This window comes from Solanum pennellii, chromosome 8 (genome assembly GCF_001406875.1).
Source record: "Solanum pennellii chromosome 8, SPENNV200".
In the NCBI taxonomy this organism is placed as follows: domain Eukaryota; kingdom Viridiplantae; phylum Streptophyta; class Magnoliopsida; order Solanales; family Solanaceae; genus Solanum; species Solanum pennellii.
Genome location: NC_028644.1, coordinates 15,203,337 through 15,214,962, shown reverse-complemented (window position 1 = coordinate 15,214,962; position 11,626 = coordinate 15,203,337).

The following is an 11,626-nucleotide window of genomic DNA, read 5'->3' as shown; positions in this document are numbered from 1 at the left end:
TCAATCAAGTAACTAACCAAGAATCCTGACTAACATCCTACTTAACATAACATGGAATTTAGGTGTACATATCATCTTACATATACAATCTAAACCAACACATCTTCATAAGTGAACTAATCAACATATAGTATCAATCAATGTGCAAGTTCATCATATACATATCAAATAGCATTATAAGAATAATCATACATAAGAACATCCTCCTAAGACTCCCCTCAAGGCTAACTAGTGCAATGCTTAGGTAGAGTCCCATACCCCTACCTAGACTAAGCCACACACCTTAGGTTATCCTAGTTAGAGTTCAATCCTTTAATTTATTTTACCTTTTGTGAACATCTTAACCTAACTGAGATAGACCACATGAGCTAGTGTGGAATTCGTTGTCATAAAACCCTACACTGAAGAAAGGTAGACTACTTGCCAAAGTAGTACCAAAAAACATAATACATAGCAACTGCGTCGATCCACTAGCTAGTATTCCTATGGGGTCAACATAGTTAAAGAACTAGCAGATATAGTTGGAATTCACTTTATGCTACATGCATTTTAGTCTCCAATATCAAGAGTAAATTAGTGCTCTTACATTACCTATGAGGGAAGGGACACTCCTCACTCTAGTTCACTCGGTGCTAAGCTAGAGCCCCTTTTTTGAAATATTTTTAAGCCTTTAATATCAATCATAGATTAGTTTAGGTCATAGGGTCTACCCCTTATTTAATCATCATATTAATAGCTCCATGAGAATTGCATGAGTATAAATCGCTTTATTACAATTCATATAAGTGAGGTTAGCACATTATCATATTCATATCATAATAAGGCATAGTTGTAGTCATCACCATCCTAATAACATATATATCTTAATAAACCTTACAACACAGTCAAGACATTTCAATTCACATCCGTTGTTCTTTTATGAGATGGCTGGCATCGATGCCCGTTGATCAATACACGCCCCGTCAATTTCCTTTTCGTAGGTGCACACTGCCCAGGCAGTGTTCACTCCTACGTGCAAGGGTCCTCCTCAAGGGCCCTTGGTTGGTCCTTTAGGAGTCATACCCGGAAGTTTCGACCATGAATATACTTAAAAACATGATAGACACCCTTCCACCTATTTTCGTGGATTTTCGAATACTAAAAGCTAGTCAAATAGTCTAAGGCACACTAGTACCTCGTAGAACTAGTTTCCAGACGTCATGGACGTTCTTGGACGTTTTGGTTTCTAGACTTCCTAAATGACTTATAAATATTATAATGGACCTTAAAACAGTGTCTAGACCTTATCACACTTATGTTAGGATTTAAGACACGTCTTGGATTTTCGAAGTGTTACATTATCATTCGTTAGGAACATTCGACCCCGAATGACACTAAAAAGCTTTAGAAGGAAGGAATAGACTCAATACTAGCAGCCCAACCAACAACAATACATAACAACATCAACCATATCACTTACACAAGGCATTTCAAAACTTCAATTACCATACATAAGGCTCAACATTACATTATGAGGATTATCCTTCTCACAACAACAAGAGCTCAACATAGTATTTATGAGTCAATTATATCAAAGTTCAACTTATCAGCATACCATATACTATTTCATAAAGACTAATCATATCAAAATGCATGACATAACTCAAAACAAGCCAAAGAACGAAACTTCAAGTCCAAATGCACAACTTCACTCTAAGTCAATTAAAATTATTCAAAAATGCACAATTTTCAAGACTTCACTAAAATAAAAGAAACTTCTATTTTAGTCATTATTTTCATTATTAGTAAGAACTAATAACCTTAGTTATCAAAAAGATGAGGGTAACGGGACTCCATATTGGCCTCGACCTCCCATGTTGCACCCTCAACTAGGTGATTCTTTCATAACACCTTTACGGAAGCCACTTCTTTATTCCTTAACTTCTTGACTTGCCTATCAAGAATATGAACCGAAACTTCTTCCAAAGAGAGGTTATCCTTCACACCAATACCCTCAACAGGAAGAATAGACTCGTGATCACCAATACACTTTTTAAGCATTGGATCACCGGATGAACCAAAGACAATTCACTAGGAAGTTTCAATTCATAGGCAACCTTACCAACCCTTTGCAAGATTCCATAGGGAGCCACATAATGAGGAATCAACTTCCCCTTATTTCCAAATCTAACCACCCCTTTCAAAGGCAAAAATTTTTAAATACACTTTATCACCTTCTTCAAACTCCAAATCCCTTCTCCCATGATCGACATAAGACTTTTGCTGACTATAGGCTGTTTGCAACCAATTCCTTATGATATGAACTTCTTCAAAGTCTTATAAATCAAATAGGTACCAAGAAGCGAAGGGTCACCCACTTCAAACCATACAATAGGAGACCTACCCCTCCTACCATACAAGGCTTCATAGGGAGCCATTGAGATGGATGAATGAAAACTATTATTATAAGTAAACTTCACCAAAGGAAATCCTTATCCCAATTTCCCTTGAAATCAATAATACAAGACCTAATCATATCCTCAATGGTTTGAAAAGTATGCTCCTCTTGATCATCCGTTTGGGGATGAAAAGCGGTACTCAACTTAACCTTAGTAACAAACCCTTCTTGGAATGACCTCCAAAACCTAGAGGTGAGTTGTGCACCCCTATTCTATATGATGGATAACGGAATACCATGGTGAGATATAGTCTCATCTATGAATATCCTCGCATAATTTTCCGCTGAATAAGTAGACTTGATGGGAATAACGTGAGCAGACCTGGTCAACCTATCCACAACCACCCATGTAGAGTCATATTGCCTTTGAGTTCGAGGTAAACCCACTAAAAAATCCATATTGATGTATTCCCACTTCCAAGTAGGAACTTGGATTTCCTATAGTAAGCCACCCGGCTTTTGATTTTCGGCTTTTACTTGTTTGCAATTCGGACACTTAGCAACAAACTTTGCTATGTCCTTCTTCATACCTTCCTACAAAAATACTTCCCTAAGGTCATGGTACATTTTTTTCAAACCCGGATGAATGTAGTAGCGGGACCCATGGGCTTCCTCAAGGATCCGGTTCCTCAACTCATCTACCTTGGGAACACACAATATTCCTTGGTACCTCAAATAGCATCTCTTCTAGATATAATGCCTGATTAAGCTTACCAGGGACCGATTACTTCAAATCCATCAATGATTTATCAAGGTGTTGTTTGTACTTCACCTCAACTACCAGTGATGACTCGGAGTTATGATGGACCATGAATCCACTGTTCGGAGAATCTTCCAACCTCACACCCAACCTAGCCGACGTATCAACATCCTTTCCTAGGTGTTTCTTAGCTTCATCTATGTGATATACACTACCCAAAGTCATATGACTTAGAGCATCCACAACGACATTGGCCTTGCCGGGGTGATAGAGGACACTAATGTCGTAATTTTTGAACAATTCTAACCACCTTCTTATAAGACCCCCCAAAAAAGATAGGGTTTATAGATCTAAAATGATTGTCTTAAGGTTCTAAGGTCCTAAAATGACTTATAATATTGTATTAAGGCAGTGTGTAAAGTTTGAGGTGATTTGGAAGTCAAACGTCAAGGGACGACTAGTCACCTATATGCCTCATGTGTCTATACCTGTTTATATATTGTTTGTCATGATCTTATGAAGTCTTAAAATGATTTATAATGATGCTTATAAGTATTGTATGGAGTTTAGTGATGTTTGGAGATCAAACATCCAAGACGTTCGAAAGTTAAGGGTCATCTTCTACAAACTAAACCAAACCATCATGATATATCATAATTAAGTTAGAATAAATGTTAATATATTCATATTATCCAATATAAAACATAAACAAACCAATTCATAACATAATTTTCTAGATGGAGAAGAACCCACATGAAAAACCAACTTTTGAAAATACATTAAAGGAACCCTTTGAGGGAACCCTTTAATAAAAGAGGTCTCAAATGTGAATTAGATCCAATAAATCAATGATTGATGAAATAATTGATGGTGAAAACGTACCTTTACAGACCCCAAATCCCTCCCCAAGCTTGTCTTCAATGGTGTCTTCCAATAGAGAGAGAAAGAAGAGAGAAGAAAGAGAGTTTTGTTTTGAGAGTTGTAATTAGACTAATGGGGCTTGGGGCTTTATATGGGGGTTAATTAAGTTAATTAGACTTCCCTTAATCCCTAAATAACAACCTTACCACTTAATTAATTAGTTAAGACCAACTTAAAAACGTGCAGGAAATTGCAGGCCCCATCGACGACACCACGATCGACGGATCGTGGGTCAATCGACGACCAGTGTGCCCTTTCGTGTTGCACATCTGTCGTTCTTGTAAGAGACTGTGCATGTGAGGGCCTCCAACAAATTTTCTAAGTGTTGGTTGATGGTTAACATCGATGCCTCCTTAATCAACATACGCCCCGTCGATTGCCTTTTCGTGGGTGCACACTTGCCAGGCAGTGTTGTCTCATACGTGCAACGGTCATCCTCAAGGGCCCTTGGTTGGTCCTTTAGGATTCATACCCGGACGTTTCGACTATGAATATACTTAAAAACATTCTAGACACCCTTCCACCAATTTTCATGGATTTCCGACTCCTAAAAGCTAGTCAAATAGTCTAAGGCACACTAGTACCTCCTAGAACTAGTTTTCGGACGTCATGGACGTTCTTGGACGTTTTGGTTTCTAGACTTCCTAAATGACTTATAAACAATATAATGGACATTAAAACAGTGTCTAGACCTTATAAAACTTATGTTAGGATTTAAGACACGTCTTGGATTTTCGAAGTGTTACATTATCACTCGTTAGGAATATTCGACCCCGAATGACACTAAAAAGCTTTAGAAGGAAGGAATACACTCAAGACTAGAGGCCCAACCAACAACAATATATAACAACATCAACCATATCTCTTACACGAGGCAATTCAAAATTTCAATTACCACATATAAGTCTTAACATTACATTATAAGGAATATCCTTCTCATAAGAACAAGAGCTCAACATAGCATTTATGAGTCAATTATGTCAAAGTTCAACTTATCAGCATACCATATAATAATTCGTAAAGACTCACCACATCAAAATTCATGATTTAACTCAAAACAAGCCAAAGAGCAAAATTTTTCAAGTCCAAATGCACAACTTCATTGTAAGTCACTGTAAAATTATTCAAAAATGTACATTTTTCAAGACTTCACTAAAATCAAAGCAACTTAAAGTTTAGTCATTATTTTCATTATTGTAAGAACTAATAACCTTAGTTATAAAATAGATGAGGATAACGAGACTCCATGTCGGCCTCGGCCTCCCATGTGTCACCCTCAACAAGGTGATTCTTCCATAACACCTTTTACGGAAGCCACCTCTTTATTCCTTATATTCTTGACTTGCCTATCAAGAATTTGAACTGGAACTTCCTCATAAGAGAGGTTATTCTTCTCACCAATACCCTCAATAGAAAGAATAGACTCAGGATCACCAACACACTTTTTAAGCATTGGAAAATCGGATGAACTGAAGCCAATTCACTAGGAAGTTTCAATTCATAGGCAACCTTACCAACCCTTTACAAGATTTCATAAGGACCCACACAACGAGGACTCAACTCCCCCTTCTTGACAAATCTAACAACCCCTTTCATAGGTTAAATTTTTAAATATACTTTATCACCTTCTTAAAACTCCAAATCCCTTCTCCTATGATTGACATAAGACTTTTGCCGACTATAGGCCGTTTGCAACCGATTTCTTAGTATATGAACTTTTTCCAAAGTCTTATAAATCAAATCGAGACCAAGGAGCAAAGGGTCACCCACTTCAAACCATCCAATAGGAGACCTACACCTCCTACCATACAAGGTTTCATAGGGAGCCATGGAGATGGATAAATGAAAACTAATATTATAAGCAAACTCCACCAAAGGCAATGCTTATCCCAATTTCCCTTGAAATCAATAATACAAGCCCTAATCACATCCTCAAGGGTTTGAATAATACGATCGTCTTGACCAACCATTTGGGATGAAAAGCGGTACTCAACTACACCTTAGTACCCAACCCTTCTTGGAATGACCTCTAAATCCTACATGTGAATTGTGCACCACGATCTGATATGATGGATAACGGAATACCATGGCAAAACACAATCTCATCTATGAAGATCCTAGCATAATTTTCCACCGAATAAGTAGACTTGATAGGGATAAATTGAGTAGACTTGGTCAACATATCCACAACCACCCATATAGAGTCATATTTCCTTTGAGCCCGAGGTAAACCCACAACAAAATCCATATTGATGTCTTCCGACTTCCAAGTAGGAACTTGGATTTCTTGTAGTAAGCCACCTGACTTTTGTTGTTCGGATTTTACTTGTTTACAATTTGGACACTTAGAAACAAACTCCGCCATGTCCTTCTTCAAACCTTCCCACAAAAATACTTCCCTAAGGTCATGGTAAATTTTTGTTGGACCCGGATGAATGGAGTAGCGGGATCCATGGACTTCCTCAAGGATCTCGTTCCTCAACTCATCTACCTTGGGAACACACAATCTTCCTTGGTACCTCAAAATAACATCCCCCTAGGGAGAATGCCTCATTAAGCTTGCCAAGAACCGATTAATTCAACTCCATCAATGATTTATCAAGGTGTTGTTTTGACTTCTTCTCAACTACCAGTGATGACTTGGAGTTATGATGGATCATGAATCCACCGTTCGGAGAATCATCCAACCTCACACCCAACCTAGCCAACCTATGAACATCCTTCACTAGGTATTTCTTAGATTCATCTATGTGAGATAAAATACCCATAGTCATACGACTTAGAGCATCCGCAACCACATTGGCCTTACCAGGGTGATAGAGAACACTCATGTCATAATCTTTAAACAGTTCTAACCACCTTCTTGTAAGACCCCCAAATTGAGATTGGGTTTCTAGAGCCTAAAATATTTATATTAAGGTTATAATGTCATAAAATGACTTATAATATGGTATTAAGGAAGTGTGTAAAGTTTGAGGTGATTTGGAAGTCAAACATCAAAGGACGACTAAGACGCTTGACGACTAGTCACCTATATGCCTCATGTGTATATACGTGTTTATATATTGTCTATCTTTATCTTATGAAGTCTTAAAATGAGTTATAATGATGATTATAGGTAGTATATGGAGTTTCGTGATGTTTGGAGATCAAACGTCCAAGACATTGTAAAGTTAGCCCTTAAGACACTCAAGTGTGTCTTGATGGGGCCTAGCCTATTTAGACGTGTTACGTGTATTTATTTTGGATGAAATTCAGGTGGGAGGTATAAAACTTGTTACGGTTTGTATTTAAGTTTGAAACGTCTGGGTACAACTTCTAGAGGGCCTCACAAAAGGGCCCACAAGAAGGACCCAAGGCTGTCGTGACACAGCCTTGGCAGTGTCAATGGACGAGCCAAACAATGCCTAGTTGGTTGAATAACGGACTGTTGGTGGGGTATCGTTAATGTATACTTATCTTGGGAAAGTATCAACCAAAGAACAGGCCAACGTCCAATCGATGGAAGCCATATACGACACATCGATGGACCTACTGGCCGTCGATGGTGATCCGTCGATGCAACCTGGTGCCACTTTCTTACGCATTGTTTCATTAAAGGGGTGAATGGAAAATTTACCCCACGTACTAATATGACTCTAATTGATTTATTTAACTATTTTTGGGTGTATTTAAGGGATAAAAAACGTGAAAAACCCATTCCCAATCCCATTCACTCAAATTGAACCTTCCCTCCAAAACCAATTCTCTCTAGAAACCTCCATTGTTGTTGAAGATCAAGAACATCTTGTAGATTGGATTCTCATGGTTTATGAACCAATTGTTAGAGGTTTTAAACTAGAACAAGGTATGGTAATCCCTCATCTCTAAGTAACCTTTCACTTGGAGAGTTCTTCTCAATGTTTTCAAAGAGAAATTATGATCAAAGTTCTTCTTTTTCAATTTATCCATGGGTTCTTTCTAAATTTTTTTAAATGGTTAAATAATGATTAATTTATGTCAATGTATTGGTTATAACGTGATTTTATCCAATTGCTTTATGAACCCATGTCCCTTCCCAAAATCGATTTAGCCCTTGCATGGGCATTGTGATCATGGCTTGTTAATGGTTGAATTACGATTCTCTTACATTAAATTGTGTATATATACTGCTGTTTACGTTAATTAATGATTAATTGATGATGAAGGATCCATGAGGATCAATGTATGATTTGAGTATGAATATCCTATATTTCTATGTGTTACAGTGGTTTCGATTATAACAATTGTGTATGATTTCAATTATGCGAAGCATCATTGTAGCTACTTATTTAAGTTGATATTACATATTAATTGTGGGTATAAATCCTTGATTATAAAATTAAATAAGACTTATATGAATTGATCTACGTTCTTCTAGTCTTTGGATTGATAATGTTATGTACATGACGAAATCTAAGTTCTAGGTTTGATGAAGCATGACTAAAACGTGATCTATATGACTTTAGATACTTCCCTAGGTTGGTATTATTGGTATATTACGAATGTTATCCATGTTAATGAGGGTAAAGCATATTAGTGAGTGATCTAAGACTCTCTACTTTCCAGTACATAGGAGATGCCTTGTATTATGTTATAGTATGATCTTGTAGCGACTTGTACATGGTTTCTTCTATGCTTAATGTACATTTAGCTACTGACCTATACTTGTATTATTGATGAAACGGTGTATTGATCAATTTTTATCAAAAAGGGTTAATGAATTGGTAAGGTCTACTCTTCTTCCCTACTTTTCTATATTATTGTAATAGATAAAGCCTTGTATGACATTGTGTCGTATGGTCCACTTATAGAGGCGGTATTTACTTTATCGTCATTATATATGTGTTGACCATAGCCTTGAAGGTGAGTTGATGAATATATGAATGAGTGGTTATGATGATCACCTTATGTGTAACTTGTGCCTAGTCTTCTACTTTAGTTGTGAATCTAGGTTATGTTACTATTGTTTTGAGAATGTAAATGTTATGTTAGGATCATATGTAGGTGTTGACATTAATGAATTATTAAGTATGAATACCCCTATGTGAATGTGTGAATAGCTAAATTTAAGAGTCTTAAATGTAATTTAAAGATTGTCTTGCCTCCTATGCTAAATGGTGTTGTGTGGTCTATGATTTGTTGTGAATTATGGTCTTAAGAGGATGGATGCCTTAAGATGTTATTTATAGCCATTATGTGATCATTTTGAGCAATGTGCACACACTCACACATTATACATGCTTACAAGTAGTAGAGGTCATGTTGTCTAAATGGAAGGTAGTTCTCATATTCACTAGTGTCTATTACTATGCATGTTAAAATGATGTTTATGAAAGTATGATATGTGTTTCCTTAACTAGGATGACTTGATAGGTGTACTAGTATGGGCAAGGGTATGGGACTTTGCCTATGCATTGCACATGTGTACCTTGATAGGATAGTTTCTAGTTTTGGTTTCTATGTGTATGAATATGAATGTAAGAATATGTGTGACCTTAATGTGTTATGTGAAAGGTTCGCTCACATATATGTATACACACACACAAATGATGGTCTAGTCAATAGAGGATCCTTGTAAGGTGTGCTCAAGTGTATCCTAAACAAGATAGTGCTAATACATATGCTATGTCCATGTGAAATGATTTCTCACATGATTTAGGTTGATGAACTTTCATCTATGACCTATGAGCTAAGAATATAAGCGGATGAATCTCCTAAGCCTATATTTTATAAAATAATGTTAATGAAGGCTTTTCAATAAAGGTAACTTAGCTTAGCACCGAGTGAACTTGAATATGAGTGTGTATCCCTTCTCAATGTGGAAAGGAAGGTCTACCATAAATCTCATGAGGTGGATAACCACAATTTCTGAATAGGCATAAATATAATTTCCATAAGGAATAACCATAATGCCCCATCTTGACATAAAGAGGGTCTTCACATGTACCTCCAAGTTCCATAACTATGCTTGCCAAATAGGATCTAGCAAGTGAATTCAGTTAGTATGCTAGCATGTGTTAATGTTCTACCTTGGCTAGGTATGATTACCTTCGATTAGTGTAAGGCTCTACAACACCAAATTCCATGTTTATCACCTATGGTCTTAGTGTCGGTTAAGGCTATAGCTTCCCTAAAGTAAAATGGACAATGGAAGTAAATAAATAGGATCCTAACTAGGAGGACTTATGGGAGGTTACTTAGTATAGGTGGAAGTAATGAACCCATCTAGACATTGCACAAGTAGCTCCTTAGGATGTCCTAGGAAGGTGACCTAAAGTGTGTGATTATGAGTATGTCTTTATGCATGGCATGATAGTATATGTCTATTTGTCATGAAGATGTGCATGGTATGAGTCTATGTGATATGGTCTTATTCTTATATGCACTATGTGGGTATTAATGATTATACGATGAAGATTGTTGATATGAATGGAGTGGTCTTCACTTAATATGTTGAGGTATGAATTGAATGCTAAGGTTTGTGGTCTCATGAAGGGTTTACTAAGAATGTATGGGGTTATGGGGATTCATATGTTCATTGCACTAGTAGACAAAGATTGGGGTCATGAACTAGGTCTAATAATGATGTATGTGAAGTGAAGTCATTATATATATAAGTTGATGTAGCTTACTATGATGTTCCTAAGGTTTTGACCTAAACGTGCCTATCATGTGCTATACTTATATAATGATATGTGATGACTTGTGTAGGTTGTATGTATGATTTCCTTTGTGGCATAAGGTGATGCATTGTACAAAGTATTACTACAGGGTTACTTGGGAGGTTAATGAATAATAGGAAAAAATGTTCACTATAACATAAAACAACTCAATGTAAAGTGACCTAAAAAAGGACTTAAATTCTATATGTATTTTTCTATGATATTTGTCCTTTGAATATGTCTATATGAAATATGTTAATGATATAAAAGCCATTGTCTAAAGGTTTTATAATGATTTACTTAAAAATGCATGAAGTATGATTTCAAGAAAATGTCCCTTTTAAATGCATATTTGAAGTATGATTTCAAGAAAATGTCCCTTTTAAAAGCATGTTTTTGCATGGTTGCCATACTTAGTGCATTCTTGTACTAATACCATTCTTTTCTATTTTTTTACACAAAGTGTAGGTTATGGATGCTTAAATGATGTTTAGACGATTGGCTTGATATGTTATTTTCCAAGCTCAAGGAAAAGGGTTCTCAAGTTCCAAAGATTCCCTACTCAAGTCTTAATGTATATTTTATTAAATGTGGCAAAGGAAAGCGAGACCTTACCTTTTTTTCAAGGCCTGTTCGGACATACGGTTCCCGCAGAAGATCAAGTTGGTGAGCCGTGTGATGGGAAACCTTCCCGCACAGTTCAGGGAGCACTGAATTAGAATGAGAGGTTAACCACCACATCATTGCATGCAAGGTATATAGCTATGTCTTATGTTTTAAGGGTCGTGTCCCTAATGTATTCTAATGTTGTTGAGTCTAAAATGGCTAAGATACTTTGAGTCTAAGTATGTAATATGATATTTTATATAAATATGAAGTTAAGTT